At 33.7% G+C, this 14,656-nt stretch overlaps 1 protein-coding gene across 1 annotated transcript in view; it reads right to left on the bottom strand.

The window, feature by feature from the left end:
- Nucleotides 1-14,656, bottom strand: part of CDH9 (cadherin 9) — an 89,487-nt gene that overhangs the window by 32,842 nt on the left and 41,989 nt on the right. The gene's annotated exons all lie outside the window — the stretch shown is intronic.

Here is a 14,656-nt window from a genome sequence, read left to right as displayed (position 1 = left end):
GAAATTAATATATTAATCTCTCTGACAGAGCTATAGGATGAACAAATGGTTTACAAATTAATTTATAGAATTGAATTGAAACCAAACTTGTGTAAATGATCTCTTCAGAAAGAGAAAATACTTTATGATCTGAATTGAAGTCAACACTTGATAAAAGGCTTCTGAAAACTGTCCAAAAAGGAAGTAAATTTGGCCTTATAAAAATTACACATTCAATAAATGCTTACATCAACACATATAAAAATGTTCAACTGACTGTAGCCACTGGAGGAATAAGAGTAATTGCACTGACAAAATAATATTAAAATAACTCTGAGGGATATCATCCTGTTAAAAAGCTTTGCAAAGAAAAATCCTATTAAAAATGGTATGAGTCATGTCCAATTCATTGTCATGCTGTTTGTAAGATTAATCTTCATAGAAAATATAACACCAACTATAAGCTAAAAATTGAAACTATATCTTAGAAATCATTAGTTTGGAAATACAGACTGAGGACAGAGGATTGAGTAGGAAGTTCAACAGTTCACCTACAACATGTTTCCTTCACATTACTAGAGAGAGGTTGAAATTAGGGATACGAACATGACGTATCTTGTTGTAAACATGCTAAAAAATGCCCTAAAAACAACCTAATGTTAGAGGAGAATACTTACCTTTAAAATGCTTTAGTGGAGCCAATGGTTTAGGGTTGCCTTTGGTCATTAAATCAAGAATCTATGATTAATGAGGCATGCTGTCTGGAAAGTGTCTCGTAAGGTATGTGTGTACATAATGGACATACTTCATAACCTAACTAAAACCCTTTTTAAAGCAGGTGACTGTCCATCTTACTTAGGGACCTGTTCTTTAGACATGGGCTAGAGATGCACTCTGCAGGGATCTGGGAAGCTGTACTGAACGGCCTGAACCTCCTCTCCGTTTTTCCCCCCTATAGATTGTACATGTCCTTGAAAATTATCAGTAAAGCTTGATATTGAGCAGTATCTCTGACCTATGTGGATCTAATTGGACAATTCCCTATCATTTGTCTTCACTGAGAAGGGCAGGACAGCCATTTATCATCCTGTAACAGTGACATCCCAGTGCTGTTCCCACAGATCTCTTTCCCTGGTTCACTAGTGCCCACAAAACTTGCATCCTCCACACACAGGTCCAATTAAAAAAAATGAAATAAAGCAATTCTCCCTAGGAATTTAAATTTGCTGTTTTAAGACTCATTCTCATTGAAATAACCCAAAATGTCTCCATTCCTTAAAGAACACAAAGTTCGAGGAGAGAAAAGTCAAAGTTGAATAGTGAGGTTGTTTTAAAAAAAGTAAGGAAAGTAAAATAAATATGTAAATTAGGAAGCATTATATAATTGATAGTCTATGCAATATCAGCATAAAAAACACTGATGACTGTGACATTTCACATTAACTTCAATGTAACCTCAGTGTTTGTAGAAGCATTTCTACTTCTGCAACATATTTCCTTATTTTTATTGCAAGACATTAAAGTTTATACTAAGTAATACATCAAACATTTTCTTAAGCAAACCTAATAAGGCAATAATTTGACATATATAGACATTATATTATTTTGATTCAATTAGTACAGTATGAATTTGAAACTATAATATCAGCCTATTAAATTTTTATTTATTATAATTCAAAATTTTTTTTAAAAAAATAAATGTATGCATTAGTACACTACAAGTGAACTACCAAAACATTTTCTCCTAGACATTGCCATGGATACTGCCTTAATGAATTTATCATTATACAATAATGAGTCCTTATTTCTGTCTTCTATTTGTACTTTCTAAGTAGTTACCTAGTCAAATGACTTTACAGGCAAACTATATGTAAACACTCTCACAATGATATTTTCTTTCCTAATTTTTTACTGTCTTTTCAAACCAAATATTTGAATACCTGCCTTTCATAACCATCAGTGTGTCAAAGAAGCCATTTAAAACTTTATATGGTTCAAATAAAATTATCTATTTCTCTCTGAGTCGTCTACTATTCACCCATTCTCTCACCTTGCCTTTCCAATACACTCCACTGTGGTCAAAGGTGCTACCGTTTTGTATGACTGATTACGTCAAAACTTTCCTCTCTTTCTCTCGCATCCCCTTCATCCAATCTATCTGTAAATTCTATAATCTCCATCTTTTCTGTTAACATCTCAGTTCAAGCCACCACTGTTGGCCACTTGAATTACTTTAGTGGCTTCTTACTCAGTGTCCCTGAATCTCTCTCTCCTTTAGAATCTGTGTTCCACACAGCAACTAGAGTGACTTTTTTTTTTTTCCAAAATAGAATTAGTTTATATGAATCACTTACTTAAAACAGATCTATGGCTTTTCATTCCAATAAATCTCTGACTCTCTCTCTTTCTCTGTCTCTATCTCTGTCTCTCTTTTTCTTTTTCTTCCTCTTTCTCAGTCTCTGTCTCTGTCTCTGCCCCTTTCTCTGTCTCTCTCTCTGTCTCTCTCTGCCTTTCTCTCTCTGTCTCTCTCTGCCTTTCTCTCTCTGTCCCTCTCTGTCTCTATCTCTCTCTGTCTGTCTCTGTCTCTCTCTCGCTCTCTCACACACACACACCAAAAAAATCAAATAAAACCGAAAGATTACTATGACTTCCAAGTACCTACATCAGCTTTCCTCTGTCTAACTCTTAAAACTATCTAGTCATTGTTTCCCTCCTCACACACTAAACTATACTCCTTTTGGCTTTCTTTCTTCACCATGGATCACAATATAATTGAGCAAACTCTTTAATTTAGAGTGACAAATTAATTACCTTGCCCAAGGTCATGTTAGAATTTTATTGCAGAAAGGCATTTAAGCAAAATTTCCTGACTCCCCACTATTATTTTCCGTTCCTCTCTGTAACACATAAATTCCAAATGGCAATTACACTTTCCAGCACTTCCTTCACTTGTGATTAATTAACTATCAATTTTGAGTATTAATTCTCTCTCTAACTAGAATTGTGGACAATTTAGAGCTTTTGTTTTTGTTTTTGTTTTTTTTGGGGGGGAGGGGCAACTGCCCAGTTGTTCCTATTCTGGGAAAAAAATAAATCACTACTCTTTAGATGTTAGAAACTCCCTTCCTGTGGAGAAGATAACAAATCATATCCATCACTTACAGAGGAGGCTACAGAAGAGGAAGGAGCTGGGCGCTGTTCATATGCTTGTGAGTCAGGAAAAACTGAACTAATGTCCCATGTTGAATTGGTTATTTTGAAATATGATAAAATTATCGTGGAGGTAAAACAGTTCTATTAACTGGATGATTACAGCAGAGATCCATCATATTTTTCAGGACAGATAGTTTTTATGGTGGAGTGAAGGGGTAAAACTTATACTGGATGGCAACTGCATTTGGGTTCTAAAGGAAAGAATCTGCAAAGAAATATAAGCCATATATAATTTGTCCAGATTAGTTTTTTATTTTGAGAAAGAAGTTCTGAAATATCCCCAAATTATCTTACTCATCAATTGAAAGTCCTCTGGAAACAGAACTATTGGGAAACCGGTATGTGGGGTAGAAAAGAAAAGCTCCCTTATTTTATTTTACTTTTTTGGAGGAAATAACTTTAAAAATACTTAAATGACTAACTTTTCTTTTTGCAGTTAAGAATTAATCTTGTTGATTTTAACATTACTGATATATCTGAAATAAACTTATGTAATGCTCTGGTAAAAAAATTCTAAGGAAAAAATGATAATTTTTATATTATAATAATTCCCACAAAACTTTATGAAATCAAATGCTGTGTCATGTGTCATCATAAAATTCAATTTAAATGACAATTTACAATGAGCTGTTAGAGTACTTTCCTAAGCTGTTAAGCACTTACTGTTAACTAAAACCAGACATCACTAGTCTATCATTCCTCAACTGTTCTCTTTTAGCTGTTTGCTTTCTCTCTCTTTTCAGCCATTAGCTCCCCTGTCTAGAATGTCTTCTCTCCACTTCTTTGAAGTATTATTTACTGATTGCACTTCAAGGCTCAGGTTAAATGTTACAATATGTAGAAGCCCTTATCTGTTAGTTTCCTGTTGCTGCTGTAACAGTTTACCACAATCTTAATAGCCTAAAGTAACACAAATTTATTATCTTACAGTTCTTACAGTTCTCTAAGTCAGAAATCTGACAGGTCTAACTAGGCTAAAATTAAGATATCAGCAGGGCTGTAGTCCTTCTCTGGAAGCTCTAAGGGAAAATCCATCTCCTTGCCTTTTTAAATTTCTAGGGCCTGCTTCATTTCTTGACTCTTAAGTCCCTTCTTCCATCTTCAAACCCAGCAGTAGCAGGTCAAATGATTTTCACATGGTGTCTCTCTGAACCTTTTTGGTTGCATTTCTTTATCAATCTCTCTCTCTCTTCCTCTCTCTCTCCCTCTCTCTCCTCTCTCTCTCTCTCTTTCTATTTCTATCTGTATTTCAAGAACAGCTGATTAGCAACCTCAATTCTCTTTTGCCATATAATGTACCAAAGACATGGATTCTAGGTATTAGGACACAGGAATATCATTCTTCCTATGACATTTCTTTCTTCAGGTAGAGTTTCTTACACTAATCTTTCTACAGTTAGCAGATGTACTATTGAAAAATCATACACTAAGCTACACTAGGCATCAGTATAGTGTAATGGTTAAAAGGATGAATTTTTAGAGGCAGATGGACACATTTAAAATCCTAGGTCTGCAATTATTATGTGACTTGTGCAAGTGATCTAACCTTTCTGCATCTCCACAAAATCATTATAATAATAACGATCACCCTTAGAATTGAGGGTTAAATTCTTAAAAATATATGAAACAATAAAATATTTGTGCCATGGTCAGTGCTCAATAGATATTACACATAATCATTAGTGATTTCATAAAGTTGTCTTTTCCTCTGCTTTTCTTTCCTTTCATTTTTTTAACCCTAACCCGAGGATATGCCCATGTGCTTCCTCAAAAATATCCATTTAGTTGAATTTTAATATCACATTTTGATTTCCATTGAAAATACTAAAAGGAACTTATTTTTGAAATTTGTATTCACATTTGCTACAGAAGCGGTATTGAATACATTTTATATGATATTAATCAGAAGCATTTACATAGAATAGTAAGAAGAAATGATCTTAAAAGCATGTTAGGAATAATAAAATGTAGTTATTAAAAATTATTTTGTTGTCAAATTGATATTTCCATGAATATCTGGAATTACTTACCTAAGAGGCAAGTTGGATGCACAAGTATAGATAAGCATTATGCAGACTCCATGCTATACAATGATATGCTTTCTCTGCATCAAATTAATTAATATGTTCTGGAACTGCCTATATTTTAAATAAATCAGCATTGCTTTACATATTATTCTATTTAAAGTTTACCTCAAAGTCATTGTGAGGCTTCTGGTTTAAAATGACAGACTAAATAAACAAATTTAGCTTCCCATTCTTTCTCACGAACAAATTGAAATATGATAGAAGAAATACTAAAATAAGTGAATTTACAATAATGTTGAGAAAGAACTGATGTATTAGTTACTTTTAGCAATTCCTGGAGAAAAGCAAATGGGTGGGATTTACTAGCCCATGATTCTGAGAAAAGAGTCACAAATCTCAGTGAACAAGAAATAATACTCTAGTGAGGGGCACAGGAGTCTGTTTGTTTATTGTTTGTCTGTTTTTTGCACATATGAACCCCTAAGGTTAACAAAAATGGAAAGTGAAAATGAGAAAGATGACCATTGAGGCAGCTAAGAATGGCTTATAAAACGGCATCATTGGTTGGTTGGTTTTCATTACCCTTCTTTAACCAGCATAGAGGAAAGAGATGGTTTACTTCCAGACTGAAACAAGACATCTGCTTTCTAAGCAATCAGAAGTCCTACTTAATTTTCCCTGTTTATTTTTCAAAAATATGCCCTCCATGTTTGCCTGCCTGATTCCCACACATGTTGGCTAAGATGATATCTTCATTGTGTAGGGAGTTTTCCTAAGCACAAAGCTGAAGTTCACCTATAAATTAGGGGATAGTGGCCATAAAAGCAGTCATAGGTAGGAACAAACAAAAAGTGTTCATGATACACTTGAAGAAAACTGGTTACTAGGAAGTAACTAAGTTAAGATTAGAAAACTGAACTCAGAAGATACTACATCAGTACAGTGAAGACAAAATTACTTTAAATAAATTCTAAATTGTATGCTTATTATATTCATGAAGAACTTAGTTTCACCAAGGAAAAATATTTCACTAAAAAAGAAGTATAATTAGAAACCCAGAAATAATGTATGTAATAAAAATATGCAAAAATATTAGTAAGAATAACTGGACAAAAGTTGGTATAAAATTATATGGTGCCAAAAACCAACTCAAAATAGATCAGTGACTTAAGTTTAAGAGCTAAAAATATAAAATTCTTAGAAGAAAGCATAGAAATAAATCTCCATAGCCTTGCCATAACCTTGAATTTGGCAATGTATCTTTAAACATAACACCAACAGCACAAGCGAAAAATAAAACATAGGTAAATTAAATGTCTTGGGGAAAAACAAAAACAAAAACTGTGTGCATAAAAAGACACCATCAGGAAGGTAAAAAATAATTAGCTACATAATGAGGGGAAATATTTGCAAAATATATATCTGATGAGGGTCTAGTATCCAGAATACATGAAGAACTATTACAATTTCAAAGCAAAAGACAACCCAATTAAAAAATGGTCCAATGTTTCGGATAGATGTTTTCCCAAAGGATATAAACAAAAGGTCATCAATAACATGAAAAGATGGTCAACATTATTATTCATTAGAGAAATGTTAATCAAAACCACAATGAGATGCCAGTTTATACCAACCATAACAGGTGTTGAAAATAAAATGGATAATAGCAAGTCTAGGAATTGGAACACTCCTGTGTTGCTGCTGGTCATGTAAAATGGTTCATCTACTATGGAAAACAGGTTGATGGTACATCAGTAAGTTAAAAATAGAATTATCATATGACCCAGCAATTCCACTCCTACGTATATGCCCAAAAGAGCTGAAAACACGTATTGAAACAAATACTTATATATGAATGAATGTGGCAGCACTATTCATAGTAGCTAAAAGGTGGACCCAAACATCCATCAATGGAGAGTGGATAAAGGAAATTTGGTAAAGTCATAAAATGGAATATTACTCAACTATAAAAGCAAGTACATACTGCAACGCGGGTGAACCTCAAAAATATTATACTAAGTGAAGAAGCAGGAAATAAAAGGTAACATAGCCTATGATTTTATTTAGATAAAATATGCAGAAGAGGTAAATCCTTAGAGACTGAAAACAGGTTAGTGGTTGACAGGGCCTGGGGGCTAGGGGGTAACTGCTCAGTAGTTATAAGATTTCTTTTGGGGTGATGAAAATGCTTTGAAAATACAGATACTGGCTGCACATTAAAAATGTACCAAACTCCATTGAATCATACATTTCAAAATGGTTTTTATGTTAGTAATACTTCAAAAACATAAAAGAAAAAAGATAAAGTGATGAGACACAGAAATTTGAATCTCTTTGATTTTGTTTCTTTTTTGTTATCATGAAATTTTACTACATAAAGAAAAATCATCCTCAGTGCTTATAGTGAGGGGCTCTAAGCGGGTCACCTGCAGGGGAATGTGCATTTTATAAACAGTAGCCTTCTCATCAACAATCTTGGACACTAAACAAGAAAGGAGTGATCGAAGCGGTTAATGTTTATGATCAAATTATTTTGAAACTTGAATTTCATGCTCAGTAAAGTTATTAATTAAACTTGAGGATAAAATGAAGACAGTTCATGCATGGGCACAAAAAGCTTGCCTCCCATATGCCATTTCTAAAACCACTGAAAAGTTTAGAGATCATATTTAGACGTTCCAATCGGTAATGTAATTATCATACTGGAGGCTTTTGGTTGAGACCGGCATTTATAAATTTTGTTAACATAAAAAAGACAATCGGTTACTTAAAAAATAAAGTTCTCTGGAAAGTATACACAGTTCAATTAGAAACCAAGCTCAAGGGTTTCATAGTGAGCTTTACGGGCCCCTGTTCACCGAAGCAGTAAGCCTTCTGTCTCCGGCAGTTCCCTCAGCTGCCCACCAACAGGGTGAAAACAGAACAGACCAAAAACAACAACAGAAACTTTCTCCTTTTAACTTCTTGTGGTTACTGTTGTTGGTTTTGATTCTGCCATAAACATTTCAATCTCTAGTCAGCTGATCAACTTTTTTTCTACACACAAAAATATTTTTTAATAAAAAGAACCCTCCTGATAGCTAAGTCAATATATTTTACAACAAAAATTACACACCTGTTGTCTTTGAACAAGTTAATACAGGCAGTGATTTCATGAGAATATAAAAAGTAAAAAAATTGCTCGTTACTATTATTTGCAAATACAATTACTCTGATACACATAAATACCGAGCAGTAATTGATCAGACTCATTAAATCACATTAGAATTAATCACTTAGAAATACTGGTAATAATATGAACTTCAATCTATACAGCATTTGGACTTTTGTCCTTTTAGAGATACAGGGTTTGTTTTTGTCTAGAAGAAAATGTAGAGCATTAAACAATCCCAAAATAATTTACATTCATTGCAGGACGGCAGTGGGTCTAGTTCCTGGCTCTGGCCCCCTTTAAGGTGCTTTTGTCAAAGCACTTTTAAGTTGACTTTTGATAAGCCACTCATGTCTTAGACTCTCCCAAAGTAGACAGAAAATACGGCCGACCACAAAGGCATCGGATGCCAGCTCTGCCTTTCCTGGTTTATGGTGCCACAACTATTCCTTGCTGACATTTGAGCCCAACCAGAACATCGCAGGCTAATACTTTATAGCTGGCTACAAAGATGCACGTCAGTGCTAAAGAAATACATACATACATACAAGTACATGAAGACCTCATTTGTCCTCACATCACTGACCTAAAAACGCAGTCTACTCTATCAGAAGATATATAGAGATGTCTTTTGTCCTACTAAAGTTAAAATCTGTACTTTTCACTAATTTATCTCAGATAGCTTCTTATATCATTTTTAAAAGGTTCATATACTTGTTTTTCAGTGTGAAGTAACTGTTCATTCTTATTTAAGCAACCTTCAGTGAGGAGATATTTAGGTTGTTTTTTTCATTGCTGTCATTAGTTAGTATATTAAGTGCTATAATGAATGCACTTGTACATAGATCTTCATATATTTCTAAGAGTACATCTACTGGATATATTTCTAGTGGGTGAATTGCTGCTTCAACTTTTTTTTTTTTTTTTTTTTTTTTGGTTATTTTTGGATACTTATCACTTAAAATGCACTTCCAAATCCCTTGACAAAGTATCAAACTTTTTTCATTTTTACCAGGCTCATTGGAGAAGAACTACAAATTGCTTTGATATTATTTTTGTTATTTTGAGTGAAATAGAGAATCTGTCCTCATGTTAGCAGCTAGAAAAGGATTTTCAGAATGATGATCTTTCACATTTTTGAAAGATCAGTGTGATAAATTAGAGAATGAAATAAGGCAAAGGCAGGGATTTTATTTAAGTGGGTTGTGAACAGTTAGCTCTTGGCTTTGTATGTATGTTCCTGCTCATTGTAGTTCTTGTAAAAAACATTCACTGTAAACCTGAGATATCCTAGCGTAGTGCCTGGAACTAGCAGATATCAATGCATAGTTGTAGAGTTTAATTGCACTGCAATGATCCTTTTAAAATTCAGAATTTCCTTTGCCTAATACTTGTGCTCATTTCTTTTAATTATTTTTCCTTATTTTACTGCTGACATCAAAAATTGAATTTTTAAATTATTTTTTACTTTCTGATTTCACTGGTGGGTAGAAAAAGAAATTTTACATGTACATGCAGATATAATATGCATGTCCTATAAATTATATCCACATATACATATACCTTTTCAAGGTAAGTCATATGAGTCTCAAAATATCTTCACACCAAAACCAATTTTAAGTTCTTAAAAATTTCAAATGACACTTTTTGCATTTTTAAATTAAAATAAAGTTAAAAATGTAGTAGTAAATCAAGAATTCTAATAACTTGAGAGACATTGGGTTTTTATTTTTATGAAAATGTCACAAATCTAGTCACTGTCTTTTTTTACATACAATTTAACTTATAGTTACTATCCTAACTACAGTTCTTTATAACTAAACTTTTTCAAAAAGCTTAGTGAAGAAATGACTATGAGACACATTGTTTAGCCGTAAAGAATAACCCTCATTGACTTATTTATAGTTTTTCTAACAACTTACCTAACCTTAGAAATGTGTGAGGAGCCAGGCCAGCGTGGCTCAGGAGATGGAGGTTGGATCCCCAGGAGGCAGCAGGTCAATGACTCTCTCATCCTTGATGTTTCTCTCTCTCTCCCTCACCCTTCCTCTCTCTGAAATCAATAAAAATATATTTAAAAAAGAAAAAGGGAAAGAAATGTATGAGGAAAAACAACCTCACTGCATCACTACACACACACACACACACACACACACACACACACGATGTATATGGCTCCACATGTCCTATAAATGGTTTTCCCAATATTGTATTGCTTGGATAGCCATGATCATGTTACATCATATTTATCAGGCTTAGTAGCCTAAAATAAACATAGAAAATAACGAAATCATCACAACAACTCCAGAGGATGATGGAATAATTGAGTACACCCTGAAGTTTTTGCATTAGTAATCAGAACCTTCATTTCTCCGCCTTCACTGAATTCTCTTTCCATATATTTACATAGACGAGACCTTATTTATTTGCCAAAAACTCATTTTGCAAATTTGACCTTGCCCTGTATACCTGTAGGCACATATAGATGATTTTTTTCTTATAAATGTTACAAGTCCTACAGTGATTCAGATGTCAACTGTAAATACAATAGGAATGGTCCTGAGACTTCCACATATAATTAAAATTGAATAGCAACATAAACTTCCATTTTTCTCTAAGTTTTCTGATATATAGCAGAGAAAAGAATGTGAGCAGTAAAAACGTTAGAAATGCTACTGACAATAGAGGCCATTCTTATCACAATTTACACATTTGTTACCTTTATTCTATGACGTTCCTTTTGACATACATGAAAACTCTGTTTCTTTTCAGCTTTATGCAAAGCTAAAATGGGGACCTCTATTTCTAGCCTTTACCAGAAAGTCTGATTGCAGCATTACTATCTGATTCCAGCATTACTCACCACAAAAATGGTCAAGATAAAGCACATATTAACAGCGGTGAAGTGACATGAGAGAAAATTGGAATTCACTCATCGGTCATAGAGTACAAACAAAGTTCATAGCCTTGAATACATCATTTCCAAGAGGCGATTTTTATACTCTAAGGAGTGCTAACTACAGCAATGTATTATCACTTTTTCAATTTCATTCCAACTTTAAGGAAATACCTCCCTAGTAGGAACACCAGTAAATGGTATTATCCATTGTGTTTTCAATGCACTCAATTCATTAGATATAAAACCTGCAAGTCAAGAGGGGAATTTAGATGAATCATTATTATGTGACATATTTGTGTATGTTGCTAAAATCAACTACATGGCTGAAATACTTTGAAAACAGGATTTGCCTTAGAATATTTGCTTGTGAAGTTTAATCTCTTTACAAAAAAGCTATCCTTATTGCTCTAATGCATGTGTGGTGTGTGTGTGTGTGTGTGTGTGTACATATGCCTGCATTCATCTCAGATTGTTGACTACAGCAAGTTAGTAGTAAGCTTATATTTTGATCCAACTTTAAAGTTATAGCTGCTCATGAGATGTGGCTTCAAATAAGATTATTGAATGTGCTCTCTATATTAGCTCTATACTACGTCTTACATTAAGAGTTTAAGAAATTGAAAAACCTAAGCTACCAAGATCTATATAGTCTGTGGAAGATTCTGCTAGATATATGATTGCATCAATAGTATATCATTTGTTTTTGTACATTAGTTTGCAATTATCTGTATGGCATCAATTATATTTTGCATTTTCTTACTAAAGAAGTTACTTGAAGATTGGCAGTGCAATCCATTATCACTATTGATTCACAGTTGAAACTAAATTTAAATTGATCACAAACATTTAATTATAGAATATTATCCATCAGTTTAAAACCCTTCTAGAACCAAAGCTTTTCAAGTGATTCTAACAAAAAATGTCACTGATTTGAGTGTATGTCTCTCTGCCCTAATATACCTTAGGGAACATGTTTTAATAAATATGCCCTTGAATGGCCTTTCTTTAACTTTGTTTTGTGATATCATTATCTGTTTTAATATCATGAATAAATTTTAGGTTCAAAACAGTGTTTAAAATGCATTTTTACAACTTAAAATACATTGAAAAATAAGCAAAATAACATGTAATATTTATATTATTTAATACAGCTCAATTTTACCTAAGTATCCCATATCACATATTTAAAAACTTAATTTGTCCCTTTCTGTACCATATTTAAGGTCATATTTTCATTTAAGTAAAGGCCATCTTAAGTGAGCAAAATTATGTTTTTGTATTTATAAAAATAATTAAGCAAATTAGGCATAATATGTGATTTTTTGTCCCTTTGCAAAACTCTACTAATGTAGTTCAATGGGTTTGGAAGATATCTGCCTGTTCATTTTTATCTCTATCTTGCAGTAATTAAAATAATGACAATAGCATCACAGAGTCCTGTGCTCAAAAGCTTAGATTAAATTCAACATTAAGTTGAGTGCTAATATGTGCCAGGAACTGAACTGAGGGAGAGGGGCATAGTGATCTGTATTTTTAAAAATAAGCAATCTGAATAGATATGACAAAGGTATTTTTATAAAATGCAGTAAAAACAAAATAGTGATGTGATATTTACTTTACATAACTCTGTTATATATACAGAATAATAAACGTTTAGATAGTTCAAAAAATAACTGGTGAGCCTGACTTCTGCCCTCTTACTCTCACTGATGTGCTGGTGGAATAAGTGGAGGTGTTCAAAATTGCACTGGAAAGAAGGGACAGTAATTACTGATCTCACGGGTGCTTGAGACGTTGTGACTGGAAAAGCAGAAGTATGACTATATAGATGGGTTGGTCCAGACAAGAAGTGAATAAAAAATGTTTACAAATGGCTACTGCAGATTTCCACTTGAAGGTTTGAGTTCTTTGCCAGGAAGGTAAGAGTGCCATTGCATTTCTTAATATGCCAGAGGACATCAAAATGCCAACAATTCTATCCCTAAAGCGACTTAGAGTAAGGAACTGATTTACACCATCACCTATGATGTTAAGCGCTTGAAAGCTCTACCTTATATAATAAAACATGAAACAAAAATTGTAAGTGTAGCTTTGTGGGGTTTGGGGAGAGCTTATTTTGACTTAGCACTCAGAAAATTATTTAAAATCTTTCCTTAGTGGTGCATGAAACCTTCATATTCACATTTTGATGTGTTTCTCAAAGGCAATCTTTGTATTGGGGGTTTTGTCCTCACAAAATAATTGCATTAAAAAGTATATCCACAGAGAATAACTGTGAACCGTATGACCAAAGTAAACCCACATACAGACTGACAAACCTGACAGTGGACAGTCTGATGACAGTTTGATAACTCCAGACACCAACTAATAGAGGAGGAGCTGCAAAGACTGTGATTTTGAGTTAAGCTTTTGGTGGCCTGTACCATTACCAGCCTTTTCGTTTTTCTTTCTGTTTTTGGTAACATCCCTGGAAGTGCAAGGGAGCTTTCATTCTTTACTTTATCTTTGCATTGATTGAATTTTTTTTAAATAAGAACTTTAATTTTTTCCTAAGAAAATTGAATTTTTTATTTTACAAAAAAAAAGAAAGAAAATATTGTTGAACTCTGTTGTATACAAGGCATTACTAGAAGTCAAATTATATAGTAATAACATTCTGAAGTTTATGACAGTTATGGTGAACAGACTTCTTTAAAATTGTGGTAAAACATACATAATGTTCAGTTGACCATTTTTACTATTTTTAAGTATAAAATTCAGTGGCATTAAGTCCACTCACATGGTTGTGTAGCCATCACCACCATCCATCCCTAGGACTTTTCCATCATCCTAAACTTAAATTCTGTACCATTGAACAGTCACTGCCCATCCCCCTTACAGAGGCTACTTTATGGTTATGGGGTTGGAGACAATATGTAATTAGAGCTCAAGTGGAGAACCAGTATTATTGGGCTGAGAAGTGAGTGGGTAGAGTTCAGATCTGCCACAGTGGCTAGAAACTGCAGAATACAATCTCAGGGAGGAGGGAATCACAGAGATTTGATCCCCCGAGTCTATTAACATCCTCAAATATTTAGTACAACTCTAAGTAAGGCAGATAATGTCAGCAAGAATTCTAAGAAACTGAACAGAGATTTCATCAGCAGGGAATGAAAATTAGAGTTGCCAAGTTAGTGTGGGTTTGCAAGTAATCCATGTCTTCTGTATTGCTCAAGAAGAGACAAGACCTAGAAGCAGTGAGTGAGTGGAAATAGTTCTGCTTGAGAAGAGTAATGGGCAGAGGGGGGAGAGAGAAAAAGACAAGCAGGGAGGGATGGAGGAAGGAATGGAACTGGGAAGGGAAAGAAGGAAGGGAAGTAAGTTTGTGCACACAAGTGTGTGTGCATG

This window comes from Miniopterus natalensis, chromosome 3, assembly GCF_054644295.1.
Source record: "Miniopterus natalensis isolate mMinNat1 chromosome 3, mMinNat1.hap1, whole genome shotgun sequence".
Classification (NCBI taxonomy): Eukaryota; Metazoa; Chordata; class Mammalia; order Chiroptera; family Miniopteridae; genus Miniopterus; species Miniopterus natalensis.
Note: the sequence above shows the minus strand (reverse complement) of the source record. Positions and strands in the feature narration are given on the sequence as shown.